The sequence below is a fragment of the Neophocaena asiaeorientalis genome, unplaced genomic scaffold (genome assembly GCF_003031525.2).
Source record: "Neophocaena asiaeorientalis asiaeorientalis breed wild unplaced genomic scaffold, Neophocaena_asiaeorientalis_V1.1 scaffold523, whole genome shotgun sequence".
Taxonomy (NCBI): domain Eukaryota; kingdom Metazoa; phylum Chordata; class Mammalia; order Artiodactyla; family Phocoenidae; genus Neophocaena; species Neophocaena asiaeorientalis.
Genome location: NW_020175436.1, coordinates 898,002 through 914,892, shown reverse-complemented (window position 1 = coordinate 914,892; position 16,891 = coordinate 898,002). Strand labels below are relative to the sequence as shown.

The 16,891-nt window shown below is 45.8% G+C and overlaps 1 long non-coding RNA gene across 2 annotated transcripts in view; it reads right to left on the bottom strand.

Annotated features, from left to right (window-relative positions):
• Window positions 1–2,465: 2,465 nt before the first annotated feature.
• LOC112415004 (uncharacterized) overlaps window positions 2,466–16,891 on the bottom strand; it is a 28,885-nt gene continuing 14,459 nt past the window's right edge. For both annotated transcript variants that reach the window (XR_003006254.1, XR_003006255.1), the window contains exon 4: window positions 2,466–2,632. This is a non-coding gene — a long non-coding RNA (uncharacterized LOC112415004). The remainder of the gene's footprint in view (window positions 2,633–16,891) is intronic.

The following is a 16,891-nucleotide window of genomic DNA, read 5'->3' as shown; positions in this document are numbered from 1 at the left end:
AATTTTGCAGATGTAATTCAAGTCCATAATCAGTTGTCTTTAAGTTAATAAAATGGAGCGTATTCTAAGTGGGCCTAACTTAATCATTTGGAAGCCTTTAAAAGAGGGCTCCATACATTTAAAGTCCCCTTGGAATTATCTTCTATATATATTTTTTTTTATATATATATATATATATATATATATATATATATAGTTTTAATCAGGCTGTGAGGCAGGGGTCAATTCAAAAATACTGTTTCATTATTGCTCTACAGTGCCACCTTTGTCATAAATTATATAAACGCCTGCTCTTAGCTCTCCATTTCCATTCTATCAGTCAATTTGTCTATGTTTATGTCAATACCATACAGTCTAAAAGTCTTATAGTAGAGTGAGAGTGAGTTCTATCACATCTATCTTCCTCAGCAGTGTCTTGGTTATTCTATCTATGAATTTCCATATAAATTTGAGAATCACCTTGCAAAAAAAAAAAAAAAAAAATGAGGTCTCAGGCCTCCGCTGAACTCAGAGATTCCAAACAATGACTAGATCTGAAATTCTCTTCTTTCTTCTCCCCACCGTGCTTCCAGCCTACTGTGCTCTTCCCTGGCTGTCTGCCTGCCCTATGGACTCCAGGCTTGCTTAGCCAATTCCTGCAACTGTGTAAGCCAGTTCCTCTAATAAATTCATGTCCTATATATATGACTCCCACTCACCCTGCTTCTCTGATTGAACCCTGACTACTTAACCCTTACACTGGTCGTCGTGAATATTAGGTTGTCGGGTGTCTGCGCTTTGTTCTCTTCCTTTAAAGGGCACAGAAGTTAGCTCTAGCAGACAGTTATTTGTGAGACAGCTTTGCATCCTCTGATTGCATCATTTGGCTTGTTTTTTAAGCTTTGCTAGGGGAAGTCAAACAGGGCTGATTTAGCCCTACTACTAATGTATGACCCTTCTGGAGTCTTTACTAAATGATCCAGGCGTTCAGAGGGGTTTCTCTCCTTTGGCTAGTCATAACTCAAACATCTCCAAGCCCTATATGAGCTCTGGGAATTGTTCCGTTTGGGGAATTATAGTTTTCTTTGCCTGGTGATGTGGAGTTTTTTCCTATGTGGGCATAACTAACTACCCAGCCAAAGATTCAAGGGGACCCCAGTGCTGACTTCGGGAGGGCTTTCTCTACATGGCTCCCTCCTCTCTGATACTCTGTCTGGCAAATTCCAGCTATTTTGGCCTCCCCTCAACTCACTGAGACCACTGGCTCTGCTTGGGTACCTCTTGTGCCATCATCAGGAAAGTGTCTCCAGGCAGAAAGCCAAAGCAATCTTAGGGCTCATCTCATTTGTCTCCTTTCTATTGGGAATCACAATTCTGCACTGCCCATTCCCTAATGTCTGAAAACATTTTTTTTAATATAGTTTGTCTAATGAATTGGTGTTTACGGCAGGAAGGTAAGTCTGGTACTAGATATTCCATCATGGACAAAAGTGGAAACCCACCTCCTTCTCTGGAAGATGGAAAAGACTTTCAGTGCATTCAATGCTGGTAGGAAAGAACCATTAGAGAGGAAGAAGTTGAAGACAGAAAAGAGGGGGTGACTGATGGTCAAGGTCTCTGGAGAGCAGGGCTTTGTGCATACATGGCCTTGGGGAAGAGGAGAGAAAAGAGTTGGGGACCCTACAGAGAGAGACAGCAGCTGTTTGGGTTGATGTGCAGTCAGAGTGTTAAGGCTGGAATTGTCTTAAGGACCGTCTAGTCTAAAGCTCCATTGTATAAATGAAGAAACTTCAGCTACCGGGATTGTGACTTGATCAAGGTTATAGTTTCTCTGAGTGGCAAAAGCAAATGCAACCCCTCCATTTCTGTCTCTTCCAGGTTTTCTTCCTAACTTGCACCTCTATTTCAGAATGCTTTGTAGGTTCCTTTTCCTCCACCCACATCTTCCAGACTCCAAATCCTTATTTGTGCACCAAGCCAGAAGGAGGGGTGGCTTCAGTTAGGCTTGAAGATGTGAGCTACTTCAGGATGGACAAATAAGGGAGACAAGGGTGATCTGAGTCTGGGCGAACAACCAAAGCAGAATTACAAATGATGCATTCTTCTGGGAGCAGAGAGGAAACTGAGCCAGCTAGAGCAAAGGATTTTGTCTATGAAGGCTGAAAATTAGGGTACCAGATTATGGAGAGCTTTGAATGCCAGGGGGAGGAATTAAGAATTATCTCTGCTTTCATTTATTCATTAATTTATTTTTTTAATGTATCAAATGCTTACTATGTGCAGTCTCTGGACTTGGGACTCAGTTGGGAGCCACTGAGAATTTTAATGAAGGGAGTGAAAAGATGAAAGAGGCAAATACCAGGATGTACATGGAATAATACCAGGTCCTTTGAAACATAATAAGTAGATTCACACTTGAATGCTGAACCTAAGAGACTGTGCTTACTACTAAAAAAAAAAAAAGAGACTGTGCTTACCTGAAAATATAGGTATTGTCTTTGTTTTCCTGACATGGGTGCACACACAGTTGGCTGTGTATTCAGTTCAGTGAATGGCAGAGCAGAAAACCCCAGAACTTGGATTCAGAAGACCTTGGTTTTGGTCCTGGTTCTGCTTCTGTGTCACTTCACTTTCTAAGCCTTTGTCTCCTTGTCTAAAAGAAAAAAGAAGAAAGAAAGAAAAGAACAAAAGACCAGAGATTTCTCTTTTGATTTAAATCCTAAAGCTTCCTTCTCTTGGCCAGAATAAGATTCATTAACTTATTCAGGGATCTTTATTAAGTGCTTTCATGCTAAGCACAGTCCCAGTGGCCAGGATACAAATGGAAGAAGATAGCATCCCAACCTCAAAGCATCCCATTCCGGGATCTCATATACATTAAAATACTGTAAACGTGGGTGGATGGAGAAGCAAGGACACAACTACTTAGGTCGCCCAGCCTCCCGCGCTGAATCACTTAGACCCGTCTGGCTTCCTTTGCTGTAAAGAGTGGACACTGGGCCTCCATCAGTCACTTCACAGAGTCTGGTATCCAGTGAGAGAAGAGACCTTCAGACACGTCAAGACACAAGTGTATCACAGGTCGCGTGGTGAGGGCAGTGAGCTTGCTGGAGCTCTCGGTGGAGCCCATCCCCTCTGAAAGGGATGTAAAGCAGATACTTTTAGACTGACTTTCCTGAGTCCCAGTCTGACAAATGGAGCCTCTGCAGCCCAGGGGCAGGTCGTATTTGAGTGCTTGGGCTGCCCCAACAAAACACGCAGACTGGGGGCTGGAAGTCCGAGATCACTGCGCAGGCGGGGTTGGTTTCTCCCAAGCCCTGTCTCCTTGACCCACAGACAGCTGCCTTCTCACTGAGTCTTCACAATGGCCTTTCCTCAGTGCTGGTGCATCTCTGGTGTCTCTTCTGTATCCCAAACTCCTCTTCCTATAAAGGCACCAGTCAGCTTGGATTAGGGCCCACACCAGCGTTCTCATTTTAACTTAATCACCTCTCTAAAGGCCCTATCTCCGAAGTCTACAGTCGCATTCTGAAGTCCTGGAGGCTAGGACTTCAACATAGGAATTTGGGGAGACCACAAGTCAACCTACAACAGAAGTCAGGTCTGGGTCTCACTGCTTAGCACAGTAGGCATAAGGATGAAGGGCAAGGGCAGGGGCAGCTCTCCTCTGAGGCGAAAGCACTGCCCATGTGCCATGGCACCAAAGAACCAAAAAAAAGAAAAAAAATGGAAGCAAGCAGCTTCCGGGGCAGGCACAGTTGCATAGAATGTGCGAACATGGCCCTTTTCCAAAATTAGAGAACTCTGCTCAGTTGTGTAGCTCTAAATAGTGCCTGTTGATGCTGCTGTCAGCTTTTTTCAGACCTCATCCTTGGCATCTTTTAACACTTTGGTGAGCACCAGCGTGGCCCTGAGGACGGAGGCGTTGGGTTCTTCCCTCCTGGGCCGCGAGAGCCCTCTTGCTGGCCTGTGGGCTCTCTTCATCTGGATTGTTTTCTCCTTCTCTGATCTCACTTTCAATGCTGGCCATTACTCCCAAGAAGAGAAAGGCGGGGGTCTGGCGCACCGAACAAGAAATTATTTCAAAGAAAGCCCGTAGCCATGGGAACCGGTTGTCAAATGCTTTCCTGCGCGGGAGGTGTCGAGTGGGGCCACAGATTTTCTTAAGCACTGCCTGCTTTTCTTTTTAATTTGTGACAAGAACAATGAATGACTGGAGAGGGAGATGGGCAGGAAAGCACTTGTCTGTCACAAATTCATCCTGACAGTGAGCCAGGGACTTTACTTATGGCCTGTTCTAACGGAGCCTTCAAATTGCAGTGCTTAGGGATGGGGCGGGGGCCGTGGTGGAGACTGCATGAGGAAGCAGTGAGAAAGCCACCTTAGATGGATCAGAAAATGTTCCTAGAGGGACTTCCCTGGCAGTCCAGTGGTTAAGACTCTGCACTTCCAATGCAGGGGGCACCGGTTCTATCCCTGGTCGGGGAACTAATATCCCACATGCCACGTAGCGCGACCAAAAAATTAAAAAAAGAAAAAACAAAGAAAATGTTCCTAGAGCTTTTACTCTGTGTTCAGCCTCAGGCTAGGCTCTGTCAGGGATGCTGAGGAAGTCAGATTAGTCTGCAGTTTTGGAGAGTCACAATCTCATTGGGGAAGTGGAACCAAGACCCATAGAATAAGAAAAATGACAGAAGCCAATGTATGATATTGACATGTGTTTGCTCCGTAAAGATGCCCCATCTACATGTACAGTACTGCCTGGAGTGGAGGCAGACTCTGAGAGTTGCATGGCTATGCATGACCCACATCCCTTTTTTTTTGGTGGTACGCGGGCCTCTCACTGCTGTGGCCTCTCCCATTGCGGAGCACAGGCTCCGGACGCGCAGGCTCAGCGGCCATGGCTCACGGGCCCAGCCGCTCCGCGGCATGTGGGATCTTCCCGGACCGGGGCATGAACCCGTGTCCCCTGCATCGGCAGGCGGACTCTCAACCACTGCGCCACCAGGGAAGCCCTGACCCACATCCTTGAATGGCTGTTTCCCTTTGCTTAGGACCAAAGCTCTGGGCCAACAACTAGGTAAGTGGTTAACTGACAGACATCTTTAAGTCCACCTCCGCTTTGGCGTCAAAGCCACCCTCCTCCTGGGGTGGCTTGGACAGTGACCGAGCATGACGCGGCCCAAGCCCCCAGCCGTTCCCGCCCATCACTCCTCTGCAGGCGTTTGCTCAGAGTTCCCATCAGGCTGGAGGGGACAATTCTGTATCGTGGTCTGACTGAACCCATCCCTGCCCCATCCCACTTCCTGCCTTTTCCTCCCACAGGTGTTACTCCTGATAAAGTTTTTCACTCTTTTTTTGGGGGGGGTATGGTTGCTTTACAATGTTATGCTAGTTTCTACTGTACAGCAAAGTGAATCGGGTATACGTACACATATATCCCCTCTTTTTTGGATTTCCTTCCCATTTAGGTCACCACAGACCACTGAATAGAGTTCCCTATACAGTAGGTTCTCACTAGATATCTATTTCATACCCAGTGGCAAATATACGTCAATCCCAATCTCTCAATTCATCCCTCTTCCCGCTTGGTATCCACGCATTTGTTCTCTACATCTGTGTCTCTATTTCTGCTTTGCAAATAAGATCATCTATAGCATTGTTCTAGATTCCACATACAGGCATTAATGTATGATATATATTTTTCTCTTTCTGACTTACTTCACTCTATATGACAATCTCTAGGTCCATCCACGTCTCTGCCAGCTGCTCGGTGGTCTCCTGACTCCTGTCCATCCACGTCTCTGCAAATGACCCAATTTCGTTTCTTTATGGCTGAGTAATATCCCATTGTATATATTTACCACATCTTCTTTATCCATTCCTCTGTCAATGGACATTTAGATTGTTTCCATGTCCTGGCTATTGTAAATAGTGCTGCAATGAACATTGGGGTGCATGTGTCTTTTTGAATTATGGTTTTCTCACGGTATATGCCCAGGAGTGGGATTGCACGATCATATGGTAGCTCTACTTTTAGTTTTTTAAGGAACCTCCATACTGTTCTCCATAGTGGCTGTATCAATTTACATTCCCACCAACAGTGCAAGAGTGTTCCCTTTTCTCCACACCCTCCCCAGCATTTATTGTTTGTAGATTTTTTCATGGTGGCCATTCTGACTGGTGTGAGGTGATACCTCATTGTAGTTTTGATTTGCATTTCTCTAACGATTAGTGACGTTGAGCATCTTTTCATGTGTTTGTTGGCCATCCGTTAAACGTTTTCACTCTTAACTCATCTCAGTGTCTGCTTCTCTCAGGACCCCAGCAGAGCCAAATTTTCACCGGTCAGGAGGTGACTATTGGAATCTACAGTTAATCAGAAAATGTTGGTCATGAAGGTGGCCTTAGAAAGCTTTAGTGCAGATGTGCCTATCCTTTAGGGCTCAGGGATACTTCCAAATCTGGAAAAATGTCTCTAGATAGAGTTTCCAGGAGCAGTGGAGGCATCTAACACCCAGGATGGACATGCCTCCTGGGTGCCTGAGCCCAGTGGCAGAGCGCATTCTGGGTCCTTCTGACTGTGGTGTGATTTGTTTCCAGAAGCACAGCCTTGGCCTGGTTTACCGTCCTTTCTAGAGAGCCAATGACCTGCCCAACATCCTTTCCTCAATTCCTCTTCTTCTTAAGTTACCCAGAGAAAATTTCTGCTGCTCATCACTAAGAACCTGCTCCAATTCACGAGCGAGGAGACATTGGATTACAGGAGGTGACTTTCCTCATGAGAGCGGAGGAAACACTGAATCTGAAAAGTCACTGGAGATGAGGCAGGTCCCAAAGAGAACGGCTAAAGTGCAACACTATTCATAAGGAAGTCTAATAATTCAGACGTTTGAAGCCAATCTCTGCTGAGCTTCTTTGAGGAAGGATGCCTGTGGATGACCAGAGATGTGCATACGGTTTTCTGCCCTGTCATCCCCAGCTCACTGAGCCCCCACCCACCTTGGCTTCTGGCTGCTGGGTACATTTCTGCTTCAGTTAGAGCCTCCAGTGAACAAGGAAGAGTAAAGGTAGGTGTCATAGGTTAAATTGTGGCTCCCGCCGGCAAGATTCATATGTTGAAGTCTTAACCCCCCTGGACCTCAGGCAGTGATTTTATTTAGAAATAGGGTCACTGGAGATGTCATTAGTGAAGATGAGGTCGTACTGGAGTAGGGTGGGTCCCTCATTCAATATGACTGGTGTCCTTATATAAAGGGAAATCTGGACACAGACGCGCACACAGGGAGATCGTCACGTGAAGATGAATGCAGAGGTCAGGGTGCTGCACCTATAATCCAAAATGTCAAACACCAGAAGCTGGGGGAGAGGCATGGGGCAGATTCTCCCTCACATCCCTCAGAAGGAATCAACCTTGCTGACACCCTGATCTCAGACTTCTAGCCTGCAGAACTGGAAGACAATGGATGTCTGTTGTTTAAGCCACTCCGTTTGCGGTACCTTATTATGGTAGCCCTAGCAAACAAATTCAGTGGGAGTGGGGAAGAATGCACGCCCCCATTTAGGTAACTTAGAGTTTTGGTTTGGGGCAGGGATTGCCCAGCGCCTGGTGATGACCTATGTGGAATATCAATTAGACCGCCAGACAAGTTGGGATTGGAAACTCTGGGTTTCAAGTTAATTCATATCCTGATGACATTCGCTCCAACTTCCCTTCTGTATTTAATGTGTATCCACATGGTTGTATTTGGAAGAAGGTAGAATTTGTAAGAGGGAGGTGGAAACTTCTTAAATCTTTGTGAACACCTCTTTCTTAGACTTAAACCAGGATAATGCTTCACTCCCCTGGTAGATTAGACATTTGCTGGAGTGCCAGCAAAGATAGCACCAAATAGTGTCTAAAAGTTGTCCCCAAAGACTAAAGAGGCTGCCATGATTAGGGCATGGGTCCAGGTTGTTGTAACAGGAATACGGGAGATAAGGAATCACCCTAGTACAACATGATGAATGTCTTTCCTTCCTACCTCCTTCTCTGTCCCTCTGGGCACCTGGCTATGCTCCATCCTCAAGCTGCTCCAGAAGCCCAGCTTCTCCGAGATGTGCCCTGAGCACACTAGGCTCAGTGCCTGGGGCTGATGGGAAGGTTTTCATGTTAATTTTTTATAGAGTCAGATGGGAAAAAATGACTGTCATAATAATGGATTTATAATAGTGAATCCAGCTTGGATTACATTCACATTTATACCAATACAGCTGTAATACATAATTTCATCTTTCGTCAGAGGAAGGGGCTATGTCCTGACACCAGCTGGGTTTCCTACAATTCAGCTCAGTTCTGACAGTAACTGATGTTAGCACAGACCTCACAAGTTAAGGGCTCAGTCCTACAAGACCACCTTCACTTCAAACACCAGCCCCGGTCTCAGGTATCCCCAAGTTACCCATGCTTCCGCCTAGCCAGCTGCAAATTCGGGGGTTCCCACAACACCTCCCCCACTTGATAATTCAGTAGAACAACTCACAGAACGCAGGAAAGCGCTATACACATGATCACCATTTTATCATAACGGAGACAACTGAGGAACAGCCAACTAGAAGCAACACTTAGGACAAGGTCTAGGGAGGTGGAGGTGCAGCCGCTTCTGTCCCACTGGGGGGATGTATTGGTATATTGACAAGTTCACTAACCAGGAAGTTCCCTGAGCTTTGTTGTTCGGTTTCTGTCAAGATTTCAATACTTGGGCCTGGCTGAGGAAGCCATTGGCCACGTGATCAAACTCAGCCTCCAGCCCCTCTTCCTTCCCTGGAGGTGCATGGTGGGGTTGGGTGAGAACTCCAGCCCTCCGATCATGTGGTGGGTTTTTCTGGCACCAGTCTCCATCCTGAAGCTATTTAGGGGCCCCGCCATGAGTCACCTTGTCCACATAAACTCAGGTATGTTTAGAAACTCAGGGCTCATTACAGGGACTTCCTTGGTGGTCCAGTGGTTAGGACTCCGAGCTTCTACTGCAGGGGGCACGGGTTCGATCCCTGGTGGGGCACGAAGATCCCACAGGCTGCACAGCCAAAAAAAAAAGTGGGGGGCAGTCATTATAAATAACAAAAGATGCTTCCATCATCTGGAAAGTCCAAGTGTTTTTTTTTTCTTTTTCTTTTTTTTTTTGGCCACACTGCGAGGCTTATGGGATCTTAGTTCCCCAACCAGGGATTGAACCCGGGCCCTCACCCTCAGCAGTGAAAGCACCAAGTCCTAACCACTGGACTGCCAGGGAGTTTCCTGGAAAGTCCAAGCGTTTTTGAAGATCTTTGCCAGGAACTGGGGACAAAGACAATGGTTTTTTGTTTGTTTGTTTTTGTTGTTTTTTTATTAAGTATTCCATAGGGACTCATGACGGCAAGCCAGCCCAGGGTCTCACAATGCAGCCCCTGAGCTGTGCTCCCAGGGCCCAGTGGGAGCCATCCTAAGGCCCACTGCACCAGCAGTGGTCACAACAACCCAAATCCCAAGGTGGAGTGTTGCTGCAACCCCCAAATCTAATCTGGTCTCTGCTGGTCCCCATCCAAGCTCCAGCTTTGCTCAGCCTTCCCACCTGCAGCCTCCCCTAGGCTTTGGGACCCTCAGTATAGCGCGTGAGTTTGTCCCCTCCGTCCTGGCTCGGTGCTCTCACACTAACCTTGTTTTTTCTCACACTGGACTTCCCGGTCTCAAGACACTGATAAGCCACCTCTGTGGAGTTTGGGCCCCCTCCCCTGGCCTCTGCCCCTGAATGGTCAAGTCTATTTAAACGGTTTCCACATCAGAACCGATCCTGTCCTGATTCTACATCCCCCTTCTCCCCTCCTATCGAGTCTGCTGGCTCTTCAGGCCCACGCTCTCGGCTGGCTGTCTCAGGCTAGTAGAACGGCACCAAAGAAAAGGTCAAGTCCGCAAATCTGTCCTGGCTCCCGCATGTCCCCAGCGACCCCAGGCTGGCCCCACTGGCCATCCCATGACTACTTCACCTACTTGCATTTGCCAGGAACTGGGACATTTGAATAAGGGGAGTAAAAAAAGCAATCGTCTAATTTTGGAACTTCAGGCGCTCCAACAGCTGGTAAGCGGAGATATTTGGGGGGAGAAGACGTCACTCAAATCACACCTCCCAGGAGGCTGCCTGCACAGCCTGCTCAGACAGCCAGCCCCAACCAAACACCACGCCCTTTCAGAGACCAGGAGCGATGCTCAACGCAGCCTGTGCTTTCGCTCAAGATACCGACTTTGTAAATGTTGAGCTGAAAGCCTTATAATAGATGAGACTCAATACAAAGAGCAGTGGGGCACTGGAGGTCTTCAGGGAATTGAAAGAACATAAATGATCAACGCAATGAAACTTGCAAGAGAGGAGAACTTCGACTTACTTCTGCTGGGAGTACCTGGCTTCTCAATATACTTTTCCCTACATTCTTCATTTCTTCAGGTTCCTTCACAGGAGCCCCATGCGTTGCCTATCCTCTTACAATGAAATAGAGAAGAAGGGAATGGGGCAGGGGCGGAGGGGAAGGGCGTGAGTTCTAAGCTGCAGAAAGCAGTCTACCTATGGGGCCGGCCAGGGGACTCGTGGAAACCACTCTGCTATGGGGTCCAGTAAAAGGAAAGTACAGTTTGGCAAGTAATACTGGGTCCCAAATGGCAGCTGTTTCCAGTGGCAGGCCAGGCAAACAGGTGGCAATAAGTGGAGCAGGGTGGGAGGGGGTGGGATTCTAAAAAGTAGAAAGGAAGGCACTGATACTTATTTAACTCTTTCCATATGCTAAACGCTATGCCAGGCACTTTACAGATATTATTTCATTTAACCTCTTGACAATCTCTACCAGAGTATATATTTTTAAGATTTTTTGGTTTCGATGTGGACCATTTTTAAAGTCTTTATTGAATTTGTTACAATATCGCTTCTCTTTTATGTTTTGGTTTTTTGGCCACGAGGCACGTGGGATCTTACTTAGCTCCCCAACCAGGAATTGAACCCACACCCCCTGCATTGGAAGGCGAAGACTTAACCACTGGACCACCAGGGATTCCCCCAGATAGTCCATTTGAAAAAGGAGAAAACCTCAAAAAACTAAAAATAGAGTTGCCATATGATCCAGCAATCCCACTCCTGGGCATATATCCAGACAAAACTATAATTCCAAAAGATACTGTTCGTTGCAGTACTATTTACAAAAGCCAAGACGTGGAAACAACCTAAATGTCCATCGACAGAGGAATGGATAAAGAAGATGTGGTTGGTACATATATACAATGGAATACTACTCAGCCATAAAAAAGAATTAAATAATGCCATTTGCAGCAACATGGATGGACCTAGAGATTATCATACTAAGTGAAGTAAGTCAGAAAGAGAAAGACAAATATCATATGATATTGTTTATATGTGGAATCTAAAATATGATACAAATGAACTTATCTACAAAACAGAAAGAGACTCACAAACATAGAGAAGAGCCTTGTGGTTGCCAAGGGGGAGAGGGGGTGGGGGAGGGATGGAGCGGGAGTCTGGGATTAGCAGATGCAAACTATTACATATAGGATGGATAAACAGCAAGGTCCTACCGTATAGCACAGGGAACTATATTCAATATCCTATAATAAACCATAATGGAAAAGAATATGAAAAAGAATGTATATATATATATAGATGTATAACTGAGTCACTTTGCTATACAGCAGAAGTTGACAGAACGTTGTAAATCAACTATACTTCAATAAAATTAATTTAAAAAAATTTTTTAAATAAAAATGAGGAAACCAGGATTCAGCAGTCACCCAGTGGGTAAATGACAGGGTTGGAATCTGACCCCAGATGCTGGCCTCAAAGCCCACGGTCTTTCCCTACTATACTAAAGCATATGAGGGGGAGGGATAGATTGGGAGTTTGGGATTGACATGTACCCACTGTTGTATTTAAAACACAAAACCACAAGGACCTACTCTATAGCACAGGGAACTCTGCTCAATACACTATAATAACCTAAATGAGAAAAGAATTTGAAAAAGAATTTTTTTTAACTATTAAAAAAACCAAAATAAAATAAGGCATCTGAGAAGTCAGCTAAAGCGGATCCTGGGGACCACAGGGGCTCCAGGGCAGGTACTAATCCTTAGAAGGCAGTCTAGAAAGAGAAAAGCCATTCCCTTCTAACTATAGGACCCAAGTACTCAAGAGTCACCAGGGCAGAAAGCTAAGGGCTGACCATTAACAATAATATCTCAATGGTTGAGTTATAACGTGGGGCTGGAGCTGCTTGAATTCCTCCTGCCTCAGGTCTGGACTCAACTGTGCTTTATAATCTGCCCACTATTTGTCTTCCTTACTAAGCTCTGAGTTCCTTAAGTGTTCTTTGTGTCCACAGCTGGTGGACCAGCACCTGGCTCCACCAGGGGTAGGCGCTCCATAAATGATGGTGGGATGTGTGAATGAACGAATGGATGAATGCGTCCTTAATTGAGGGGCAGCATGGCAGAGACCACTTAATCAGGCAGTGACTGAGCAGACAAGGTATCAAGGGGAAGCTAGAGTCCCCCAGTCCACCGCAGGAACTTCAGCGATCCCTGGTTAGAATTCTCTACTAGGATTCTTTGTACTTCTGAGCGGGTTTGACCACTCAGTTTTTTAAACCCACACACGCTTGGATTATTAAATAAACACAAAGTTTATTTTTTTTCCTACAAATTTAAGGGTGAATTGACTTCATTTTTCATTTCACTCACTTTTTGTATGTGGCGGGGGGACGGGGGGTGGGGGACGGGCACTGTACACAGTGTTAGAGAAGGCCAAGGGAAAGCTCTGGGCTTCTCAGAAGCAACCAGTTCATTGCTTATCCAAGGCCACAAAAAGCCTGGAATCCTAGCATCCTCCTTCTGAGATGTTCCCATGGAAACCATGCTTGGGCTATTCTTGCACAAGGGCAACTTCTAGCACAGGCAGCCCTGGCTCATGAGAGAATGTAGTGCCTGAGGTAGGAACCAGCAGACAAATTGTGAGAAGAGAAAAGCAAAAAGATTGCTGCTCTACGACCAGAACATACATCTTCCTCTTCCCTCCTCCCACCCCCACTTTCCCAGGCACCCCGATGGGAAATGTGCCAGCCCCTTAATGACAGGAAGCACAGACCTCCCCTGGTCTGAGTGATGGGACAAACAGGCATCTGCCAGGGAAGGCTACAACGTAAACTGCACCCTGTCATGTCAGCGGAGGAAATGAGACGGGGCTGAGGGGCAGGGAAGGAATTTTGCACAGAGCAATGAATTTGATGCATTCTGCCACGTGGTCTGATGATGATCAGGTATAACCAGGACAAGAGGGAAACGATGGTGCTTCCCTGGACAGGGAGACGATATCCATCCCAGCCATCGCCCCACTCCTGGTCCACTGGTTAGTCGTTAAGGCAGGAGCCACTGGAGTTGCCACCTTTGTTCCTAATGCCAGCTCCTTATCTGCTTCCATGCCACCTGCTAGGTGTGTGACCTTGGGACACTGCCTGACCTCTCTAAGCCTCTGCTCCCTTATCCGTCAAATGAGGGTAATGAGATCGGATGCGTAAGGTTCTTGCAAAGGAGGTGATATATGGGAGGTCCTCACCGTATCTCTATAACTGTTTATACGGCACACGCTCAAGCATAAGTTAGAATCTATTGGCAGGATGCAGGGATATCTTGTAGGACATCGGGAGGGGAATAGACCCAGGCGCCTTAAGGGCCTGGAACCAGGAACTGGGACTAAGCGGTCTCTTGTCTCTTGCGCTTTAGCCTCTCCGCCTCTATCTGCTCATCAGCTCGCCCTGCCTCTCTGTGCGCAGGGGAGAAATGGTCATGCCAGCCCTGACTCCACATAGCCTTCTGACTCATGAGCTCAATATGGGCTAGAAGAGTCTCTGTGCCAACTGCCAGTTCCAGGAAAATTGTCTCATTCACCCACGCTCAGTCAGGGTTCCCCACTACGGTCCATCAGGTGTGACCAGACAAAGCCTAAGGTCACCTCTCTCCCTTTCGCAGTGGGGAATCTCAGAGAAGGGAGCACAGAACGAACAGGCACCCAAAGTATTCTCTGCTTCCTCAAAGTCCTCCTCGGTGGAATTCTCCCAAAATCTCTGGGCAGATGACTCAGCAGAAGGCTGTGGTCCAGACTTTCTCCTAATATATACCCTGTCCTGCATAAGACAGGCTGCGAGCTCCTGGGAGAAACAGAGGGGCCCCATGTGCGCCCATCACGTGGTCACATCATCCATATGTGAAAGGAGTCAGACAAAGCCGAACTCGGGAACCTCCTTCCTGCTAGTCTAATGTAGGGTGCGGAAATTCAGATCTCACAAATGTGTCCAGATTTTAGCCTCTGGAATATTGAGAGCTTCCCTGGAGCTCTAATGAATGGTGATGATGTAAAACACAAGCTGATGTAAAATATTTCCAGCCTAGTTGCATGCTGGGAGAAAGAAGCATTATTTTATTATACTGGATCTTTACCCAGAAAGTCAAAAGCCATTCTCCCTTGCTGAGTTTAATAAGATTCATCTGTCACCTGGGTTAGAGTCGCTCACGTTTGGGGGCGATTTTTTATCTGTGTTATTATGCCAGCCTCAGAAGAAGGTAGCCCAGAGGATCAATTAGTCCTGTATTGAGAATCCCCTAGGGAAGTGATTCATTCAGTCACTCATTCATTTGACAAATATTTATCGAGTGCCTGTTAGGAGGGTGACAGTGTATTAGGCACTGGATAAAATGGTGGGCAACAGCAGGAAAAATCCTCAGTCGCACGGGGTTCACAGTCTAATGGTGAAACGGGCACTGTGAAAACCGCACAGTCAAATCACACCTGTGACAGGTGTTCCGCGGGAGAGAGAACCTGTGTTGTAAGAAGGGGGTCTGTCCCGCTCAGGAAGTTGGCTTCTTTGCCGAGTGATGCTTGAGCTGAGTGATGAATGCTGAGTAGGTGTTCCCAGGAATCGAGGCGAGGAAAAGGATTGTGACTGGACAAAAGTGCACGTGCCGATGAGTGGAGTGGGGAGTGAGGGTTGTGGTAGTGGGACCCTGACAGGGTTTTACCTATCCTGCAAGCAGGAGGGTAACTTTAAGAGATTTGCCTGTTGAAGAGGTCTCTCTAGCTCTCGTCCCATTTGCAGTCCTTTAGGCGAGAAAAAAGTTAGCCTGAACTAGGTTCTTATTGTATTTGGTGGTGGCAGTGATGGCAGTGGAGAGTGAATGGATTTGAGAAATATTTTGGAGCTGCAATTGCCAGGACCTGGATAAGAGGATGAGGGAGTGGAGTGATGAAGGGTGACCCTGAGGGCTCTGGCTTGCCCAAGTGGATGAGACAGAGATGGGGACTGCTGCAAGAGGCCAGGATTGGGTGTTAAGCATTATAGATTCCTCCACTTCTATATGTCTTTCTTTGTCTAGTCTAGTCTAGATTTATCTCAAAGAGGAATCAGCGCTTTCACAGAGCTTGGAATAAATAGGTTAATAAATCTCATCTGATTTCGAGAGATCAGCAGAACCCAGCTGACACCCGGGTTACACATTTTATGAAAAGAGAGCAACAGATAGAAAATAAGCAGCATGTGAGCAGATGCAAACATCATATGTCATTAGGCAATTGCAAGTTAAAACCACAATGACAAACCACAACACACCTATTAGAATGACTAACGTCCAAAAATCCAACCATACCAAACATTGACAGGGCAACAGGAACTCTCATTCGTTGCTGGTGGGAATGCAAAATGGTACAGCCACTCTGGAAGACAGTTTGGGAGTTTCTTACAGAACTAAACAAAATCTTATCATACCATCCAGCAATTGTGCTCCTTGGTATTTATACCCAAATGAGTTTAAAACATATGTCTACACGAAAACCTGCACGTGGGTATTTATAGTAGCTTTATTCAGAATTGCCAAATCTTGGGAACAACCAAGATGTCCTGCAGTGAGTGAGTGGATAAACTGTAGCACATCCAGACAATGGAATATTATTTGGTGCTAAAAAGACGTGAGCTATCAAGCCATGCAAAGACTTGGAGGAAACTCAAATGCGTATTACTAAGTGAAAGAAGCCAATCTAAAAGACTTCATACTATATGATTCCAACTATATGACATTCTAGAAAAGGCAAACTTAAGACAAAAGTCAATGCTTGCCAGAGATTGGGCCGATGGCAGTGGGGGATGGAGGGAGGTGGGAGGAGAGAAAAGAGTGATGAATAGGTGAAGCGCAGGAAATTTTTAGGGCAGTGAAACTAATCTGCATGATACTTTGAAGGTGGATACATGTCATGATACATTTGTCCAAACCCACAGAATTCTTTGTACAACATGGAGAGTGAAACATGATATAAACTATGGACTTTGGTTAATCATAGTGATCAGCTTTGTTTCATTAATTGTAACAAATGCACCATACTAAGGCAAGATGTTAATAACAGAACTGTAAGGGAGAGGGGTAGTATATGGGAACTTTCTGTACTAGCTGCTCAATTTTTCTGTAAATCTAAAACTTCTAAAACATAAAACATATTAGTTGAAAAAAAGAGAGCAAACGGACAATGTTTATTTCTGTATGATAAAAGTGACATCATTTTCTTTGGTATTTGACTATAATCCCATCGTTTCAACATAAGGTTTCATTATTTATTTTTAAAATTGTTAATTACATGATTGATACATAAATACTTCCTTCTTGAAAACATGTGAAACACTACAGAAGGACTTAGAGTCGATCCCATTCCATTCTGGAATGGTAACCATAGATAATTTGGTGAGACACCTTCTGCGTAATCTCTGTGCATCTTCTCTGGATATACGTATACCAATGCACAGTTGTTTTACTTGGAAATGCGTTCATCTAGAAACTTTCTTTAAAGTGACTTAAAGGGGGGTT